General features: G+C 43.7%; 1 protein-coding gene across 2 annotated transcripts in view; it reads left to right on the top strand.

Moving 5' to 3' along the window:
• Positions 1-22,183, top strand: part of HAUS5 (HAUS augmin like complex subunit 5) — a 246,752-nt gene that overhangs the window by 9,050 nt on the left and 215,519 nt on the right. The window lies entirely within an intron of this gene.

Raw genomic sequence — 22,183 nt, 5'->3', positions numbered from 1 at the left:
GTAAAATATGAATAGTGAAAAATAGGTATGAAAGAAATCTATGTATTTCCGAAATGGGCACAAGATATGGGGATTAGAAGCAGTGGTTATTTGTACATCTCTGATTTTTTGGCTACGCATACTAACATGTGAATTAGGGCATTTCTCAAAATGACTTCTTTCTTACACACAGTCTTACATATGAAAGGCACAAATGTAAAGAAATATAATTGGTAATAACACTTGTTCTACTTTTCTGTGTTTTCCCCCTTAGTCTCCAGATAAAAATGGTACTTCACTTGTGTGGGTAGGCTTAGTCCCCCTGACAGGAAACAGCTCAAGATACAATATGGACACATCACATTGTTCTACTGAAAACGAACCCTTTTTTTGGCAGTGTGCCTAACTGTGGATTTTGGGCCCTAGTTCAGCCGGTATCTAGGGAAACCTAGCAAACTTGTACATTTTTGAAAAGCAGACATCTAGGGGAATCCAGGATGGGGTGACTTGTGTGGCTTTTACCAGGTTGTGTTACCCAGAATCTCTTGCAAACCTCAAACTTTGACTTAAAAAAACACATTTTCCTCACATTTCTGTGAGGGAAAGTTCTGGAATCTGTGGGGAGCGACAAACCTCCTTCCACACAGCATTTCCCTCTAGTCTTCTGATAAAAACGGTATCTCACTTGTGTGGATGTTAGTTTGATCCATTACTGTTGTGGAGCAGTAGGCCCAGCCACTTAAGTGGGGAAAAGCTGGGTGGTAGGAGTTTTGTGAATTGATTCTGATTCTGGAAGAATATTGCACGGAAAAGTATGATTTTAGTCAGATTGTGAAGTTTTCAGGGCAGTGTGGGTAAGAAAAGTTGATGGGGTCTACGAGAGGTACATCACCCTGTACTTCCCTGGGTGTCTAGTTTTCAGAAATGCCTGTGTTTGGTAAGTTTTCTTGGGTGGCTGCTGAACCCAGGCACAAAAACTGCAGCTACCACTTTTGTTGATGTTGCCACATTGCGTCTTGGACCCCACACTTTTGTGGGCACTAGGCCCACCCTCACAGGTAAGGTACCATTCCTATCCAGAGACATGTTGGAACTCTGGGTTGTAGAAAGTTTGAGGTTCACAGCAGATATCAGTAATATGAGGGATCCATGTGAGCCACCCTGGAATCTCCCTGATGTCTATCTTACAAAACTATCTAGAGTTGGTAGGTTTTCCCAAGAGACGGTGTACACCCAGCAGGGGTGTGGACTTTAATAAAATATCTACTTGTCCAATGGACAGGTTACTTCGTAAATATACTTGTCCAGTAACAAAATTCCCTTGTTCCTTTGGTGGCACACAGTGCTGCGACAAATTACAGCAGCAGTCTCACCGTATAAGAGCTTTGATAATAGTCTCTGGTTGTGCCAGGGCCCTCATTATAGCAAAGCTTAAATACTAGCAATTCCCTTATTTTGCCACCTTTCCACAGATGAACATACTGGGGCTGGAGGTAGCAGTAAGCAATAGTTCCAGGGATGGAATGCCCTTTTGAGTCTGTACAAACCTACTAACTTGCATTTTCTAAGATTTTTTTTTTGGGCAGCTCTTCTTCGTTCTTTTCCCATATTGGAAAAAACTTGGAAATTTATTCTGGACAAGGGCAGAAGTAACATTTCTTCCTGGTTGAGGGACAAAGTGGTAGGAGAGAAAGTGAACTTGTAAACGCTCATCAGATTTTTGCATGAGCAAATCTACACATACATATTTACTCTTGCTAAAATGCAGTTAACTAATGTAGGCGTACAATTTCCTGGCCTATTTCTGTAAATTTTTGGTAATTCATGAAAGCCGTAAATCTGCACTAATGCAAGGACATATACCGTAGGTGCACTTTTGAGACTTTCTTTAATAATGGGGCCCCTTATTAGGTCTGGCCTTACCCAAGACTTTGTTGTTTTTATGAAAATTCTGTCTCGCTCTATATCTAATGGCTGGCTTCGCTATGGGTGGCAGCATTGTGCTCTTTCACAAGGAGCATATCCACACACAAAGTACTTTTGTTCAATGCCAGGAACTGCTGGGGCAGTATGTGCTTTTTGAGACCAAAAATTATTTTTTGCTTTTTGTCAAAAGTTTGTTTATAATAGTTAGGGCCCGGCAGCTACCACAGAAATAAAGTTTTACAAAACCAATGTCAAAACAAGGCACACATTGACAAAACCAAAAGGCTGTTGACCAATGTCGAACCTACTGGCTTTTCCAATGCTTGTTTATTTTCATGTTTCCCATAATCTTGTTGAAACTGGTTACGCTGTTTTTTCTATTATGTCCTTCATGTAAAATTCTTTAATTCAGATTTTGAACATAATTCATAAGTTACATTTAATTCAATTTGTTCATGAAATGTGTTGTATATTTTACCAAAGTTGGTATTGTGTATAATGGGCACATTTAATCTTGATACCACTGATGCATTTTCTCGCATCATGTTACTCTGGCCTTACTTGCAAATTAAAAAAGGCAGTTAGGATTAACCACTTCTTTCTCCCAAGTTTTAGAGGCCTGAAGGCTTTCAGTAGGAGGCTTAACAGTTACACAGCATCTAGTATCAAAAATGGCACTAAACCCAGTCTAAAAAATCGTGAAACTTCCAAAAGAAACCATGCAGAAAGTGAGCTTCTCACAGCATGTTTAAATTTGGTAAATGACAATCTTAACCCTCTTTTCTTGTTTAGTGATTGTTGATTTAGGTTAAAAGGAAGAGTAAAATCTTTGTAGTGCGTATGTTCTTTTACATGCTAAATGCCTTTACTGTTTGTCTTTCAGTGGGGTGCTCAGTTACATGACCTAAAGAGTCTGTTCCGATTAGATGCACCCTAATATCTTTAGATATCCTCTAATGTGTGTGCCTGAGGATATGTTGTATTTAAACTAACATTAGAATGCTGCAGTGCCAGAATATTGTGAAAAAGGATGGACGAAATTGCTTATTTTACCCCCCTACACATAAAATTGTATGAAACTACTCTTAATGGCAGAAAGTGGTTTACCAGTGTCTTGTGACCTCTCCTGTTTGAGTGTGCAATTTGGGTTAAAAAATAAAGTCTTGAGCTATTGTCAGCAGACTACATTGAACAAAAAAAATGTCTCTCAGCAAGCTTTTCTGCATATGCAAAAATAGTACTGAATTCTGTATTTTGGGGATTTTACATAATATGAAATTCGGGAATTATGCAAATTTCACCAGCTAAATAAAAATTTCTACATGGTCTAAAAATATTTTGTGCTACAACAATAGTGTATCAAAAATACTTACTGCCCAGGTAAGTAGATGCCAGTGGATATGTTTATTTTATTTAAATTCACATTTGTACCAGACAGGATATACATTTTCTCAAGGTACGTAGATGTGGAGTTAAGAATAGTAAATCTATATAAACTTAATTATACAACCTTGACAATATTTTGGTAGGAAATATATTGCCAACAATATTTTTGTGGCATAATATTTATGTCCTTGATACTGTGACATACGTCCCCTCTGAATGGACATGATAAATGTTAGTGTAAGTGTAGGATTCTGCCGTAGAGATGTCAATGCTTGCCAGCTGTTGACTTTGGTGCTAGACTTGTCCCCAAGATGTGCTCAGGTAAGTTTATGTTCTGTTAATTGCAATGATCGTTTTACCTGCAACCGTGGATTTGCCGAGCTTCAGTCTCTCTCAACCTGCCGGTTAGCAAATTATGGCCCTCATTACAACCTTGGCGGGCGGCCAAGGTTTAACCGCCGAGTGGCCGCACTCCCGCCGGCACCATTTTGACATCCCCTCTGGGCTGTAACTTGGGAGCCAGCTCCTAATGGAACTGGCGGAGTTGCGTCAGTGCAGACAGTGAAAAGCAGGGTGGGGCTGTGCCTGGGGACCCCTGCACTGCCCATGCCAAGTGCATGGGAGTGCAGGGGCCCCAAGGGGCCCGCGACTCCCCTTCCCGCTAGCCTTTCGCCATGGACAGGCTGGTGGGAAGGGGACTTGTAATCCCCTGCGCAGCGCTGCCCTGGAGGATTAAAACTGCTGGGACAACCATGGCGATAAACCGCCGTTCCCGGCGGTGCGAGCGTGGCGCTTCCGCCGCGGTAGTATTGAAGCAGATTGTACCACATGCCTGTTGGCGGTACAATCGTCAAAACAACCCTGGCGGTCTTTGACCGCCAGGGTTGTAATGAGGCCCTATGTGTTTAATCTGAACAACATTTCTGTGTACAAGATAATAAAATTGGACGGCTATCCCCAGACTGCTTTAGAAAGGTTTCGTCTGCTCCTGCCCATTGTTCTACATTTCAGATTTTTTATGTAATTATGCCACAGTATATCATTTGTTAGGCACATGTAAAATCTATCCTCTTCCCTTTCCAATCCATGGTAAAACGTTTCTTGAAGTCCCACTTGCCCAAAGTCGCAACATGACAACCCAGGCTCTCCCATCACCTGTCCTCAAGCCAAAACGGAGACAAACCCAAATGTACCATAATATTATACTGTTTACTTTATATGGATCACAAGATAGACTTCTCTCAAGAGCCAGAAACTACACATCCAAGCTCTGAACACAACAAAGGAAGTACTCTTAACGACTGTGAAGTAGTCTAGTAGCAAAACCCACTCCATTACAAAATATCAGTATTTACTCTCAATACTGATCTCTTCTCATACCCTCACACCCAATGCCTCACTCTGCACTCAATTTATTTACTCACAGCCCTGCTCTACTCAGCAACAAGTTTGAGATGTTTGCTCTTAGTACCTTCTTATATAATGGGTGGTCCGTACCATTCTATTCAACCTAGACATTAAATGCATTATCCATAATACTGCTTCCTTCTAGTCAGTTGTATGCAAATGGCAAGTCACTATTGCACATGTTCATCTTTGAAGGGCACGGACGCCTGGCTTTGACACTTTTACTGATAATTCAGCTCCTTACACCTCCGTATCATACGGCTTTACTACTTTCAAATGTAGCATTTTTTTGAGCTGTGATCACCTTCATGAGCAACCTCCTCATCACCAACATACCAGTATCAAAGAGCATCCTTGATTTTGTCCTTAATATTAACTTTTGCTCTGTGATTGTGCTTGCTCTAACCATCTGAATGAATATTGGGATCAAGACCTCTTATTCATCTACATTTTGAGACTAATATCAACACTAATTAAAGAATCGGAGGGTTGCTATGCAGGATGGCGGTTGTCTTATTTCTTCGCAGTACCTTGCAAGCCTTTGTAAGACGAGGCTTAGGACAATTAATAAAGCCTTCACAAGACTTCAAAGTCAAAACCCTAAAAGTTTATTCAAAATTAGGATCATCACAGAAAGCAAGAATATTGTTAGTCCAATTAGGAATTAGCTGTAATCAGAATAGTCAGTCTTATTCTGCAAAAGGATCAACATATGGTCTGTATCCAAAAGCAAGTAAACTGCCAGAACCAAATTCTACTTCATCATTAGGATTGACATAGGGGTCTACTATCAAAGTGCCAAAAAGACTAAGGCCCTCATTTGGACTTTGGCGGTCAATTTCCCTGACTGCCAAAGCCCAGTCCGCCAGATGACCGCCAGTGCTGGCAATCAGCAGACCGCCATATTACAAGTGCTGGCTGCTTTCCACCATCATTGAGGTGGAAAGCAGCCAGCAGTTGTTCCGGTTGATCTGCGCTGCAGAGGTGTCTCCCTTGCTGGCACCGCCACGGCAGAAGGACTCTGCCTGCCATTTTACAAGCCGTAACACAGCTTGGCAGAGTCCTGCTGGCATGGTGGTGGCGGCGAGGAAAGACCACCAGGACCCATCCCCTCCCGGACATCCCCCTCGACTGAGGAGGTAAGTTGGCGTCCGAAAGGGGGGGGAGGGGGTCTGTATGTTCTGAATGCGTGTGTGCATGTTTGGGGAGAGGGGTGCTGAATGCGTACGTGTATGTGTGCATGAATGGGGGTGTCTTGTGTTGCGAATGTGAGTGAGTCGGTGTGTCTGAGTGCATGTATGCCTATGCTGAATGTATGTGTGTGCGTGAAGTGGTGTGTGTGTGTGGACTGGTGGGGGGGATTTGTGCTTGTGTGCGAACATGTGCCTATGTGTGTGCCGGCAACAGGAATGAAGATTCCTGTCGCCTGGTGCGTGACCATCAGGGTTTTCATGGTGGGGTGACCGCCATGGAAAGCCTGGCGGTTTGCAGCCTTGTAATCTGGATGGCAGGCTGGGGCCTGCTGCCGGATTGGAGGTGCTCACCGCTGGCCGCGTCTGCCAAGCCTCACAACTCGTAATGTGGCGGTCCTTAACGTCGGCTCTGCGGCGTTAGGGCTGCCACAGCGGATCGTAATGAGGGCCTAAGTATAAATCCAATAAAAGACTAGCACAGGGCCTGCTCAGTAAGCACAGGCAAAACTCTTATCACGGTGTCAAACTATAGCATGTGTAACCACTTCACTGCCAGGCCTTTTCCCCCTCAGGTGCCAGGCCTTTTTTGGGCTATTTGGGGCAGTTCGCGCTTAGGCCCTCATAACTTTTTGTCCACATAAGGTACCCACGCCAAATTTGTGTCCTTTTTTCCCAACATCCTAGAGATTCTAGAAGTACCCAGAGTTTGTGGGTTCACCTGGAGGAGACCAAGAAATTAGCCAAATTACAGCGTAAATTTCTATATATATTTTTTTTAAATGGTGGGGGGAAAAAAGGGCTGCAGAAGAAGGCTTGTGGTTTTTTCCACTGAAAAAGGCATCAACAAAGGGTTTGCAGTGCTAAAATCACCATCTTACCAGGTTTCAGAAACAGTCAGACTTGAATCAGAAAACCACAATTTTGGCATTTTACTGGAACATACCCCATTTTTACAAAAACAATTTTGTGCTTTGAGCCTCCTTCCAGTTAGTGACAGAAATGGGTGTGAAACCAGTGCAGGATCCAGGACAGCAAAACATTTCGGAAAAGTAGACAAAATTCTGAATTCAGCAAGGGGTCATTTGTGTAGATCCTACAAGGTTTTCCTACAGAAAATAACAGCAGAAATAAAAAAAAAAAATTGAAAATGAGGTGGAAAAAAGCCCAGCCATTTCTCTTCACGTTATACTCTGTACTTTTTCCTGCGATGTCAGATTTTTTAAAAGCAATATACCGTTACGTCTGCTGGACTCTTCTTGTTGCTGGGATATATACGGCTTGTAGGTTCATCAAGAACCCAGAGCCAATAAAGGAGCTGCACCTTGCAATGGATTTTCATTGTATACTGGGTATACAGCAATTCATTTGGTGAAATATAAAGAGTGAAAAATAGGTATCCAGGAAACTTTTTTATTTCCAAAATGGGCACAAGAGAAGGTGTTGAGAAGCAGTGGTTACTGCACATCTCGGAATTCTTGGGTCCCCATACTAGCATGTGAATTATAGGGAATTTCTCAAACAGTTATCTTGTTTACACACTGACTTACATTTGGAAGGAAAAAATGTAGAGAAAGACAAGGGGCAATAACACTTGTTCTTCTATTCTATGTTCCCCTAAGTCTCTCAATAAAAATGGTACCTCACTAGACCTAATGTCTGCTACCGGAAATGCAACGTGGACACATCACATTTTTACATTGAAATCTTAACGTGTTTTTTGGAAAGTGTCTAGCTGTTGATTTTGGCCTGTAGCTCAGCCGGCACCTAGGGAAATCTACCAAGTGTGCATTTTTTCAAAGCTAGACACATAGGGGAATCCAGGTGACTTGTGGGGCTCTGACCAGGTTCTGTTACCCAGAATCCTTTGCAAACCTCAACATTTGGCAAATAAAACACTTTTTCCTCACATTTTGGTTATATAAAGTTCTGGAATCTGAGGGGAGCTACAAACCTCCTTCCACCCAGCATTCCCCCAGGTCTCACGCTATAAAGGGTACCTCACTTGTGTGGGTAGGCCTAGTGCCCACGACAGGAAATGCCCCAAAAAACTACGTGGACACATCAAAATGATCAAATACAAAACTACCTGTTTTTGGGGATAAGGGTGGGGGGATGCACCTGCGTTTTTGGTCCTGGGCTCAGCAGCCATCTATGGAAACCTACCAAACCCAGACATTTCTGAAAACAAGACACCGAGGGAGTCCAGGGAGGTTTGACTTGTGTGGATCCCTCAGCGTTTTTGTACCCAGAATCCTCAGCAAACCGGAAATTTAGCTAAAAAATCACAATTTTCCCACATTTCTGTGTGGGATCACCACACCGGCATACATTTCATGTCCCCTTCAGTCTCCTGATAAAAATTATACCTCACTTGTGTGGGTGGGCCAAGTGCCTGTGACATGGAAGAGCCCAAAACATGTTGAGGCATGTTAAAATTGAGGGGGAACCAAAGCGGGTCCAAAAAGGCAGTATGGGGGGGGGGAAAAAAACGTTTTTAGGCTGTCAATCGGGACCGAATTTGTATCGGTATAGATGAGACAATGCTGGGTAGTAGGAATTTTGTGGAATCCTGCAGATTCCGGAAGGTTCCATCACAAAAATGTGGGGAAACTTTGTGATTTCAAGTAAAGTTGGAGGTTTGCAGGGCATTGTGAAAAGTAAATGGTGCGAGGTGCATGTGAAGCACACCACCCAAGACTCACCCAGATGTTTAAAAAAAAAAAATCCCTGGTGTCTAGCAGAAAAGGCCTTATAAAAAATGCCTCCCCCTGGGGAGCGACCCTTGCTCATGCCTTTCCTTTCCTTTGATGCCTCTGCCTGCCCCCACCCCCGATAGGAAGAGACATGCAAAGCTCAGTTTCCAGCGCAATAGGGGCGGCCTCTGATGAGGTCAGCACGCAATCGCTTGCTGACATCACGGATGGGGGGTCGGGGTGGAAGGGGAAACGATTCCCCTTCTATCCCTGCCCTGGGGGGGGGGAGAAGGAGGAGAGGCTCATAGGGACAGCACTAGCTTGAGTTTGAGGAATTGGGGCTGCCAGGTAAGAGCATTATTTGTATTTTTGATTTCTATCAGGTAGATTGGGTTGGATAAAGTCTTTTTATATTCTTCTGATAGGTGAAGTAACTGAGTAGATTTTAGATAAACATTACTCCAGAACAACACTCTGATTATCATTAGAATACAGATTTTCATAAAATGGTTTAAAGATGTCAATTTTCTGTGAATTGGCATGGGTTTTAGCATTATTGTTTTTTAACACCGTTGTCTCTTTTTTGGGTCTGCTTAAGATATGAGGCAAACATTTTACCAGCCTGTTTGGCCTCGCAGAGCTTAAGTCTTTTAAATCTGCTGATCTAACACCTGCTTTTTCGCTTAAGATCCTGTTGTATTCATATTTCTTGACAGTGAGAAGGGCAAGGGTGTTGTTATCAAGCTTTTTTTTATGAGTTCATTCAAGTTCTTTAATTTTTTCTTATAGTTTCAGCAGTAGAGTATTTGCTTTAGTAATTTTCACTTTCATATCTATTAAAGTCCCTCTCAATGTTGCTATAAGAGTGTCACAAAATGTTTTATGTGTATCTGGTGTAGATTTGCCTGAAATATAATTTGAAATAACTTCAATTTTTTAAAAATATTTTCCGGTTTAGTAAGGGCATCATTATTAAAACGCCATTTCTTGTTCGGTATATTGGGGTTGGAGCCAGTGAGTAGCATATTCATACAAGAATGATCAGAAATCAGTCTTGGTTAAATATTTGTTTGGTCTTTTAGATGTGTAAAGGTTCCTGCGATAAGGATATAGCCGATTCTGTTTGTAAGAATTATCAGATGAGGAGAAGAATGTGTAATCTGTAGAATCTGGATATTGTTATCTCCAGGTATATTTAAGATTGTATTTAGAGCATATTGTTGTAGAATTTTGTGAACTGTGGGTGGTATTTACAACATGAATTGCGGTCTGATATCGTGTCGAGGGATGGTTAATTTCTCCTTCAACAATAATAAGATAATTGGAAGGAAGTTTTCCAGTGTTAGCTGAGATTGTGTTCCAAAAGGATGTGTCGTCATTGTCAGGGCCATACATATTGATTGCATTGCTAAATGAATCACCACTGCTTAAACTAGCAACGATCCATCTACCTTTTTCATCAATAGAGCATGATTTAAAATTGCCATTTGAGCGTTTAGGAGTTAATATCACAATTTGTTTTGTGGCTAGAAGAAGAAGATTGGGCTTCGGAGATCCAGTTGTTCTTAAGGGAATTGGCTTTCTTGGCAGTGATTCTCGTTTCCTGAAGGAGAATGATATTGCCTTTGGACTTAAAAAGAGAGTCCACTATTTTGATCCTTTTAACTGGATGGTTTAAACCCTTGACATTCAAGGAGACCGACGTTAAGGCTGTCTAGAAGTGTAGTATTAGACAGATTTCTGAGGACAAAGTTTATGAGCCGTAGAACTAGGTTTAAGTGAGTGGTATGATTGATAGGTTTCTATCTTCCTAGCTTTTGGGTTTAAAGCCAAATCTAGTCTTTGAACATTGTAAAGTATATAAAGTTCTATGAGCACCTTGAGTGAGTTCCATTCAGTGAAAGTGCCTCTGTTACTGATACAACCTTCCAAATAAGTAAGAGTGATAGAACAGATACAATGAGAAAAGCAACTAAGTTAAGGAAAAATAGCTACGTAAAAAGTACTAAGAAGAAAGATTAGAAGGAAAAAAAATCCCATTCTTTTCCCTGTCCAACCCCTCCTTCCCCTCTCCCATAAACATTGATGAAGAGGAAGTTATGAAGAAGAGTGTCATTCCCCAGCAACAGGGCAAACATCACAAACAAAAACATGAATAACACGGGACCTGGATCATCTTCAATAGGGGAGTTTGTATCAGATATTAAAATGGTTATACCATGTAATATAATCTGTAAATGCACATCAGTGGTTATAGATTGAATACCATATCTAATTCCTAACATTTTATGTATAGCATTGACAAATACGATTAACTAAACTTAAACTTAGCATGTAAAAGTATGAGATAACAGTAGAACATCTGATCAAATCAATAGGGATTGTGATTGTAGTGAAAAACAAACAGTACAAAGAGATTCAATTTAACTTCTGAATCAGTCAAAGCATTAAAACGTTGTAGAAATAAAATAATTAATGAACAGATTTTCAAACCTTGGTATGAAGAATATTTAGTAGTAGGTGCCAAAAATGAAAACAAAAACTCCTTTCAGATAAACAATAATAAAGGAAATAAGGCAAAATGGTGAACTTATATTGTGATAGAATATCTATAAATAAAAATATAACCAGGATCATAATTGTAACATCAGTGGAATGAATAAAGATTGGGTAATACCCTTAAGGGAAACAGCAAGGTATAAAAAGTAAGAATTGAAGTAAACCAATTGTACGTATCCATTTCTTACACATGCTGCCCCCAATTGAATAACAGAATTGGGAAAACTGCCCAATGTTCTAAAGATGATTCAAAGATTTTCTTTTCTATTTTTTGTTTTTGGAGGTGGATTTAGAAATCTCGATCTTGTGATCTGTAAGTTTGTCTAGGAAGTTTGTCTGCGGAGTCTTCAAAAATATATATTTGCCTTTCACCAGTACTTTGAATCTTGCTTGACCTGCAAATGAGAATTCTAAGTTCATGTCCTTTAGTCTGCCATGGAGTGATAGGAATCCTTTTCTGGTGGTGGTGGTTGTTTCAGAATAATCCTGAGATATAATCTGGAAGGGTTTTAAAATTCATATGATTATTTTTGCCTGTATGAGTCAATATTGTTTCAGTGTGTTGATATTGAGGTGGTTTACAGAGTATTGGTCTAGTTATAGTCTTGGCGGGTGATTTGAATGATGGGACTCTGAGCTCTCACCACTCCAAATTCTTTAGAGATTTTTAACCCAGTTACTTGTGGAATCCAATGTTTCAAGAAACGATTTGCAGGAACCAGTTGAGTCCTCGTTACCTTCCGATATACCAAAGATTCTTAGGTTTCCTCTTCTGTTTCGGTACGCTAATTCAGCAATGTCTTTTTTTCATAGTTTTAGTTGATAGCTGAAGAGTTTGGTGATCTTTGGTTGTTCGATTAGTCATGTCTTCCACCTTGCTGACTCTAAGTTCTGCATCTGAGATTTTATATTTAACATTATTGATGTCAGCTCTTACTGCAGTCGTTCTAATTGCATGTTTTGTGGATTTTGCTAGGTCATGCACCTCTGCCAGTTTAAACAAAAAAAAATTATATCATGTGCATTGTGCTATTGATATCTGTTTTATTCTTAATAGGTGAATCCGGTGTGGGTGGTTCTGCCTTTGAGCATCAGACATGAGATTTATGTTCTTTCTCTGCCATTTTGAACAATGTTCAGGGTTGAAAAAGTGATATAGACACAGCTCTGTTGGGATGTTTCCTCTAATAAAATGATGATACTTCTTCTGTATTTGCTTATGTTCCCTTGCAAGCAATTATCTTTTCAAGATACCTGAAGTAGGCTGGGAGATACAAAACTAGAGTGTTCAGAGCTCATAAGATCAGAGTTGAGGAACTAGTCTGTATTCAATCAATCATAGCATTTGTAAAGCTAACTACTCACCTGTGAGGTTCTCAAGGCACTGAGTGTGTGTGCTGCTACTGCTTAAACTGCCAGGTCTTGAGCTGTCTCCTGAAGGTTAGCAGGTCCTGTGTCTGTCGCAGGTGGATAGGAAGAGTGTTCCATGTCTTGGTGGCAAGGTGGGAGAACGATCTGCTACCAGCGGTTGTTCTGTGGATGCGTAGAGCGGTGGCGAGGCTGGCGGGTCTGGGTGTAGAAGGTGAGTCGTCTGAGGTACTCTGGTCCGGCATTGTACAGTGCTTTGTGAACGTGGGTGAGGAGCTTGAACGTGATTCTTTTGTGACGGGAAGCCAGTGCAGCTCTCAGGTGGGCTGCGATGTGGCGGTGGATGTCCAGGATGAGGTGTGCAGAGGTGTTCTGTATGCGTTGCAGTCTTTTCTGGAGCTTGGCTGTGGTTCTTGACTTTCAAAAGTCAGTTCGTCTTCTTGCAATGCAATTACTTTTCCTTGTAACTGCAGAGTTTAAGGATTTTGGAGGTGAACTGTCTGACCTGTGTGAAATGAAAGGGTGTGGGGATCGCGTTTTTCCTAACACACAACGTTTATATAGCTACGTCTACTTTACAAACATTTCAAAATATATTTCAGGAGCTGTCAAACATTTTTTGTATATTTGTGTGTTGATGGAAAAAAAAGATTTTAATAGGATGAAAAAAAAGTCAGAACACTTAACTTGGTGGTGTGCAAATGATAAATGTTTTCTGAAATCCAGTTTTCACATTATTATTGTTAATATGCTATATTGTTTTATCACTAAAGCTGCAAGTTAGTGGGAAGGTTTTTGGACATTTCTTGGAAAACTACTGTATGCTAATTGACAGTGTGTTCCCACATCATGCTTTTAGTAATATACTTATTAAAGGTGAGTGTTTTAAACATAAACTGAGAAACACTCCTTCCCTGATGGCAAAGCTGGTAGTAAACTGAGGCAAGTCATGGATCATGTGTACCCTGTATGTGGGCTAGGTTTATTGTACATGGAGCAAACGTTTAGTACATTTAATCAAAGAAAAGAGGATTTTATTTTACAGCAGAAATGCTGAACTCCCATATTTGAAGGTGCACTCGTGAGAATGAAGAAAAAGGGGATGCTGTAAAATACAATATTTGCCTAGGGTCACACAATTTTAGACCCTTTTCCGAGTCAAGTACATGATAGTTAGGTTCAGTAGACTATTCAAGATAATCGACCTGCAGGTCTGGTACAATTTTTCTGATTTTCCGAGGCCTGAGAAGTATGGTAGTATGTTAATGAGCACTGCCGCTTTGAATCCTAATCGGGTCAGAAAAAAAAGAGCTCAATTATTAGAGCTTAGGTGCCCTCTTTCAGAATGGTACTTAGGACCACTTCTCAGTTGTAGACAGTGCTTCAGTAATGTTGGTACTCTGAGAGATGCATACATGCAATAAATACGCATTAAAATCAATATCCCATGGTTGCCATTTCAAGGTCAGGTGTTTAGAGGCAACATTGGTGTTTGGCACAAGTAACATAGTCATGCTGTTATTTATATATATCTATCTTTCCAACACCAGTTCACACGTTGCCCCTTGCCACTTTGCAGTGGCTCGCGGCTCCAGCTGTGGAAAAACTGAGATCCTTATTTTCCAAATACACGTTCCCAAGACAGCCAGTGTGGGGTAGTGCTCCCAGTTTATTCTGGCACAGCGCAACCCCTTTTGGGGCCACCACCTCCCTAGGGCAAAATTTTTAAAATATAGTGGGGGCTGCAGGACCCCCTGTGCCCTGGGAACCACCACCTTCCCAGGGCTGAAATAAAAGAAGATTGGGGGTCTGTTATGGATCCCCGGCCTTGGGGTCCACCACCTTCCCGGTACAAATTAAAACATTGTAGGGAGGCTGCATGGCCCCCCCCTTGTGGAGCCATACATGGCCCTGGGAGCCGCAGAACCCTAGGGCCGGCACCTGCTATGTACCAGGGTGCCCAACCCCAGGACATAGCTGTTTGCTCTGACTTGGCGGGAGCTTTGGTTAACTTAGGCCACGAGTTATAGTTACTTGAAATAACTCTAACTGCTGTCCTTCTCTGGTTTTGTGCAAGTTTATTCAGAACCTAGCGGTCGCCAGGAATTAGTCTCTATAGAACAAGTGTTTTTTTTTTTTTTTTGCACCGGTTGATGACTATTTACAAACTTTCCCCAAAAAATTTGACGCTCACTTCAGCTGCTGTATGGAAAGTTTTGGGGTGATCTGTCAAGCAGCGGCAGAGAAAAAAAGAGGGTCAACTCCAGGGGTGTGGAATTTATTAAAATATCTACTTGTCCAGGGGACAGGTTGCTCCTCAAATCTACTTGTCCTGTAAAAAGATCTACTTGTCCCTTTGGTGCCATGTAGTGTGGCGACAAATTATGGCAGCAATTAATAGCCTCTCTGATTATGCCAGGGCTACTACCATAGTAGGGCTTGAATACTTGCAGTTTCAATCCCTACTGTAGCAATTTCCTTATTTTGCCACCTTTCTGCAGATCTGCATACTGGGGCTGGAGGAAGCAGTAAGCAATAGTTCCAGGGCTGGAATGCCTTTGAGTCTGCAAACCTACTAACCTGCATGTTTTAAAGATTTTTACCAGCTTCTCTCTAATATTTTCCCATAATAAGAAAGGTTGGACATTTACTCCTGACAATGGCAGAATTAGAACTTCTTCCAGGGTTGGGAAGAAAGTGGCTGGAGGGAAAATTAACTTGCAAATGCTCAATAGATTTTCACATGAGCAAATCTACACATCGTATTTACCCATGCTAAAATACAGTTCACAAATATTTTATAGGGGTACGACATATACCATGGGTGCACTTTTGTGACTTTCTTTAAGAATTTGGGGCCACATGTAGGTAGGTTCAGATTTGTGACTTGCAAATTGCGAGCTGCAAATCCGAATGTAGGATGGTGTCCTTGACACCATCTGTGATTCGCAATTTGCGACCCCCCCGCGAATGGTGGCCTGCTGGAGATAGCAGACCACCATGTCTGTGACTGCTTTTCAATAAAGCAGTTTTTTTTTTTGTAATGCAGCCCGTTTTCCTTAAAGGAAAACGAGATGCATAACAAAAACGAAAAATGAAACGTTTTCGTTTCATTTTTTCAGAGCAGGCAGTGGTCCGCAGGACCACTGCCTGCTCTGAAAAAATGTTTACAGTGACATTCACAATGGGGAAGGGGTCCCATGGGGCTCCCTTCCCTTTTGCGAAAGTGTTAGCACCCATTTGAAATGGGTGCAAACTGCGATTGGTTTGCGCCCGCGTTCGCGGTCACAAAACAATCCTACATTGCACTGCGAGTCGCAATTAGGAAGGGAACACCCCTTACTAATTGCGAGTCGCAAACCCGTTTTGTGATTCGGTAACCAGGTTACTGAATCGCAAAACTGGGTTTGTGCATCGCAATGTGCTTTTTGCATGTCGCAAACAGCGAAAGTCGCTGTTTGCGACATGCAAAAAGCTACCTACATGTGGGTCTTGGTCCCTAATTAGGTCTGGTGTTAACAAAGACATTTTGTTTTTATTAAACTTCTATTTCTCTCTCTTTCGGCTGGCTTTACTGTGAGTGATCGCATTCTGCTCTTCCACAAGGAGCATATTGCCACACAAAGTAGTTTTGTTCAGTGTCAGGAACTACAGTGGCAATCAGTGACGTAACGAAACTGGAGGGTGCCCCTTTGCAAAGAACATGGAGGAGCCCCCTCTCCAGACTCACTCAGGGCAGGTGTTGTGCTGAAGGGGCCTCCTGGAGGGCGGCTGTGGGGCCTTTGTTATGCCGCTGGTGGCAACGTGTGCTTTTAGAGTTCAAAAACTTTTTTGGGGGGTTTTGCCAGTGTTTGTTACAATGTTGAGGGCCTGGTAGCTCCCACAACAATAAAGTGTTACAAAAGCCATGTCAAAACAAGACACGCATTGATGAAACCTAAAAGACTTATCAAAATATGTCAGATCAGTTGGCTTTGTCAGTGTTTGTTTATTTTCATGCTTCCCATAATCGTGTTGAAAATGGTTACACTGATTTTCCATTAGAAATATTTTTGGGAAATACTAGCATGCATCAATACATTTTACTAAATGACACTTCATTTGCATATAATCAGAGAGCATTCTGGGAGCATTATACTTAGCCTCTTAGCCTAAACTTTTCAAACATGTGTGCACACGTTTTTTTGTTTTTTTTTGTACTGGAACCAACGTCAGTAGTGAAGTGTGACCTTAAAACATTTATTTACAGCACTCACCCTAAAAATGAAGGCTTTCAAATAATGAGCCATAAATACAAGTTCGAACAGCATTATCTTTTGGAAACACATTACCTCAACTGCAGAGAGTTCCACTCTCTGTAAACAGGCAGCCAAAGGGTTTGTGCTGCAGGGGGTTGGGCCTACTTGTCCCAAGGACAAAGTAAACATAAAAACTTGTTGCCCTTGACCCCAAACAAGATGTCCCGGGCGTCGGGCGATAGGAATTCCACATCCCTGCAACTCACCCCCCCCCCCCCACCCCAGCAAAAAAGGTTTTTTTGTTTTTAGGTGGGAGATGCAGTAGATCTGTGTAGGAAAGTACCATCTTGCCGGGCATGTTACCTCCATTTTTACTTGTGTGTCAGTTTGTTTTTGCCTGTCTCACTGAGATCCTGCAAGCCAGGACCCCAGTGCACATAGTTTGTGGCCTGTATGTGTTCCCTGTGTGGTGCCTAACTGTGTCACTGAGGCTATGCTAACCAGAACCTCAGTGCTTATGCTCTCCTCTGTGTTTAAAATTGTCACTGCAGGCTAGCGACCATTTTTACCAATTCTGATTGTCACACTGGTAATTCTCTTGTATATGGTACCTAGGTACCCAGAGTATTGGGGTTCCAGGAGAACCCTATGGGCTGCAGCATTTCTTTTGCCACCCATAGGGAGCTCAGACAATTCTTACACAGGACTGCCACTGCAGCCTGAGTGAAATAACGTCCACGTTATTTCACAGCCATTTTACATTGCACTTAAGTAACGTATAAGTCACCTATATGTCTAACCCTCACTTGGTGAAGGTTAGGTGCAAAGTTACTAAGTGTGAGGGCACCCTGGCACTAGCCAAGGTGCCCCTGCGTAGTTCAGGGCAATTTCCCTGGACTTTGTGAGTGCGGGGACACCATTACACGCATGCACTACATATAGGTCAATACCTATATGTAGCTTCACAATGGTAACTCCGAATATGGCCATGTAACATGTCTAAGATCATGGAATTGTCCCCCCATGCCAAATCTGGTATTGGTGTGCCAATCCCATGCATCCCCGGGGCTCCAGCATGGACCCCGGGTACTGCCAAACCAGCTCACTGGGGTTTTCACTGCAGCTACCAACCCACAGACAGGCCAGTCCCAGGAAAGCAGAACAAAGGATTTCCTCTGAGAGAGGGCGTTATACCCTCTCCCTTTGGAAATAGGTGTTAAGGGCCTGAGAGGAGTAGCCTTTCCTGGCCTCTGGAAATGCTTTGAAGGGCACAGATGGTGCCCTCCTTCCATAAACCAGTCTACACCGGTTCAGGGGTCCCCCTGCTCTGGTGCGAAACTGGACAAAGGAAAGGGGAGTGACCACTCCCCTGTCCATCACCACCCCAGGGGTGGTGCCCAGAGCTCCTCCAGTGTGTCCCAGACCTCTGCCATCTTGAATGCAGAGGTGTGAGGGCACAATGGATGCCTCGGAGTGTCCAGTGCCAGCAGGTGATGTCAGAGACCCCTCCTGATAGGTGCTTACCTGACTAGGTGGCCAATCCTCCTCTGAGGGCTATTTAGTGTCTCTCTTGTGGGCTTCTCTTCAGATAACGAATGCAAGAGCTCACCAGAGTTCCTCTGCATCTCCCTCTTCGACTTCTGCCAAAGGCCGACCACTGACTGCTCCAGGACACCTGCAAAACTGCAACAAAGTAGCAAGAAGACTACCAGCGACATTGTAGCGCCTAATCCTGCTGGCTTTCTCGGCTGTTTCCTAGTGGTGCATGCTCTGGGGGCTGTCTGCCTTCACCCTGCACTGGAAGCCAAGAAGAAATCTCCTGTGGGTCGACTGAATCTCCCCCCTGCTAACGCAGGCACCAAACTTCTGCTTCACCGGTCCTCTGGGTCCCCTCTCATCGTGACGAGCGTGGTTCCTGGAACACAGGAGCTGGATCCAAGTGACCCCGACAGTCCAGTGGTCCATTTGTCCAAATTTGGTGGAGGTAAGTCCTTGCCTCCCCATGCCAGACAGTTATCCTGTGCACTGCGTGAACTGCAGCTGCTAGGGCTTCTGTGCACTTTTGCAAGGAATCCTTCGTGCACAGCACAGCCCAGGTCCTCAGCACTCAGTCCTGCATTGCTCAACTCGCTGAGGTGACCACCGGCTTCGTGGGACCCTCCTTTGTAGTGTTGAGACGACCGCTGTGCTCCGTTTTCTTGAACTTGTGTTCAAGTACTTCTGTGGGTGCTGCCTGCTTCTGTGTGTTGCTGAGCGCCCCCTCTGTCTCCTCCTCCAAGGGGCGACCTCCTGGGCCCGGGCAGCACCCTTTTTCTTCAACCGCGACCTTGCAGCAAGCAAGGCTTGTTTGCGGTCTTTCTGCGTGGAAACAACTCTGCATCCTCCAGCACGCTGTGGGACATCTTCTGTGCAAAGGAGACGTTCCTGGCATCTTTCGTTGTTGCAGAATCTTCAGCTTCTTCCACCCGGAGGCAGCCATTTTGCACCTTCATCCGGGGTTTAGTGGGCTCCTGTGTCCCCCTCCCCCGGACACTTTCGTGACTCTTGGACTTGGTCCCCTTCCTTTACAGGTCCTCAGGTCCAGGAATCCGTCTTCAGTGCTTTTCAGTCAGTTGTGGTCTTTGCAGAATCTCCTATCACGACTTTAGTGTGTTTCTGGGGAAGTAGGGTCACTTTACTCCTACTTTTCAGGGTCTTGGGGTGGGGTATCTTGGACACCCTTAATATTTTCTTACGTTCCCAGCGACCCTCTACATACTACACTAGGCCTGGGGTCCCTCAGTGGTTCGCATTCCACTTTCTTAGTATATGGTTTGTGTTGCCCGAGGCCTATTGCATCCTATTGTATTCTACAGTGCTTGCACTACTTTTCTAACTGTTTGCTTAACTGATTTTGGTTTGTGTGTATATTTTGTGTATTTTACTTACCTCCTAAGGGAGTATATCCTGAGATATTTTTGGAACATTGTCACTAAAATAAAGTACCTTTTATTTTTTTGTAACCCTGAGTATTGTGATTCTTATGATATAGTGCTATATGATATAAGTGGTATAGTAGGAGCTTTGCATGTCTCCTAGTTCAGCCTAAGCTGCTCTGCTATAGCTACCTCTAGCAGCCTAAGCTGCTAGAACACTACTCATCTACTAATAAGCGATAACTGTACCTGGCACAAGGTGTAAGTACCATCAGGTACCCACTATAAGCCAGGCCAGCCTCCTACAATCTGCATATAATTTTTGTTTTAACGCTTTGTTAAATGCAGCCCCTAGGTGGGCCAGGTCCCGGGGGCATTCATTGACATTTTGAATGTGCCCACACTGCCCTGGGTACCACCACCTCCCCAGGGCTAATTTCTTTATGAACCCCAGCAGGCCTGTGGACCTCCACCTACCCGGGACAGATTGTTGAAGGAAATGTGGAGAGGCCGCCACCCCCCTGGGGCTAAATTAGGGGTCTATTTGGGTGCATGTTTAGCAGTTCCCTCTCTGGAACAGCAATGCCGATTCCTGCAGGAGGCAGGGAACAAGGTGGGACTGCAGGGGCCTTCAGGCTCCCCCTGCTGTCCCCAACATCGTGACTGAGGCCCTCATTCCGACTTCGGCAGACCCTGAACTGCCAAACCGGCGGCGGTCTTTTGACCGCTTCAAGGGTGATGGGGCAGACTGCCAAGTAACGAGTGTGGCAATTTGGCCTGTTAAACCGCCATATTCCCATTGCTACCCACAGGGCAGTTGGACCCGCTGGGCAGGAGATGAGCATCTCCAACCCGGTGGGCCACCCAATACCGCTGGCGGTATTCATAGTCCCCGTTCCACAAGGAATTCCGTGTCGGGAGCACCGGCACGAAATCCCTGGCGGAAAGGCTTACGGCAACAGGAATTTGCATTCCTGTTGCCGGTAGATGACTTCCGTCACCCCCTCTCCTTTTAGTGAGCACCCTCAGTAGAGACCCTCCTCCCCTTCCCGATCCCCATACTGTACCCTGCCCCCCAAATACACACATGCACACCCTGACCCACAACACCCTCACACACACAAGCGCACACCCTTGGTCTTCAGTATCTATGGTGACACTGACACCTGTGTCCCTGTAGGCCTAAGCCTCAACACTATTTACGTGAATGTCCTGCTTGTACTTATCCATATTTTAAGATTATATGTATATTTCTATTTATTTATAGTTTCTTTAGAAAATATGTATTGCTACTATGTCATAACAATAAAATACACACACTCTTTAAACCTCTTTGACTAAGTTTTTTTTACCCATGGTTCTAATTATGTATTGTATGTGTATGGCTCCTGGGTGGGTTGTTATACTAGATATCTATGAATTCCTGCTCTCATTTTATCACACTTATCTACTCATCACTCTTATGTCATGTCTCTATCAAACTATCCTCCATTCTCACTCTGACTCATCCCAAATCCCTTCTACCACTTACATCTCCTAAATATCTCTGCCTAAGCTCGTCCCTCCGCTTCCACATCTAACTCACCAAACCTCACTCTATTACTGTGACCTCCCACACAACCCTACTAAATTCTCCTGCATTTATCTCACCCTGCTACTATGCTCTCCCTAACCCTTCCACATACTCTTCCCCCTCCGCCCCCCTTTACTCATCCCAAGCCTTTGGGTTGAGTAAATGAAGGATATACTCCCAATTAACATTTCTGGATTTCTTTCCTCCTCCACTCCTCCATTACTCCAGTCAATCTAACTAACAAACTCTCATATCTGCGGCCCAAATTAACTCATAATAATACTAAAACTGTACTCATTATTTAACGATACTAATCCATCACTAATTCTTGTTGGGTTCCAGAGTAGCGTGCTACTCATCGAAAAGCGCTTCAACGCCTCGTTAGGGGTAGTAAGCGCTATATAAATAAGATTACAATACAATACATACGCATCACCACAATTACACACCAACACGCACACACAAACACTCCCCTTCCACCCCCCAAGCATTACACGCATACACACACTCACACAACCATTCACGCCCCCACATCCCTCCCCTTGTGGGGGACATTTACCTCGTCCGACGAGGTGCTTCTCCCTGAGGGGACGGGACCCGGCTCACACCGCTGGCCCCGCACTGCCATCATGACCCCACCAGGCCGTATTACGAGTCGTAATACGGCTGGTGGCGTCCTTTTGGTGGGGCCGGCGGTGGGCCCGCCTCTGCACCACCGACTGCTGGAGGATTTCCACCCAAATTGAGGCGGAAGTCCTTCAGTACTCGGAATATGGCGGTCGGAGGACTGCCAGCACTGGTGGTCCTCTGGCGGCTGCGACTTCGGTGGTCTCACCAGAAGACTGCCGAAGTTGGAATGAGGCCCTTAGTGCCCCAGGGGGCACCCTGGTGACCTGGCTGGGCCCTGGGCCCTGGGGGATGGAGTCCACAGGGCAGAGATCAGCCT

This window comes from Pleurodeles waltl, chromosome 7 (assembly GCF_031143425.1).
Source record: "Pleurodeles waltl isolate 20211129_DDA chromosome 7, aPleWal1.hap1.20221129, whole genome shotgun sequence".
Taxonomy (NCBI): domain Eukaryota; kingdom Metazoa; phylum Chordata; class Amphibia; order Caudata; family Salamandridae; genus Pleurodeles; species Pleurodeles waltl.
This window is presented reverse-complemented; position numbering and strand designations above follow the sequence as displayed.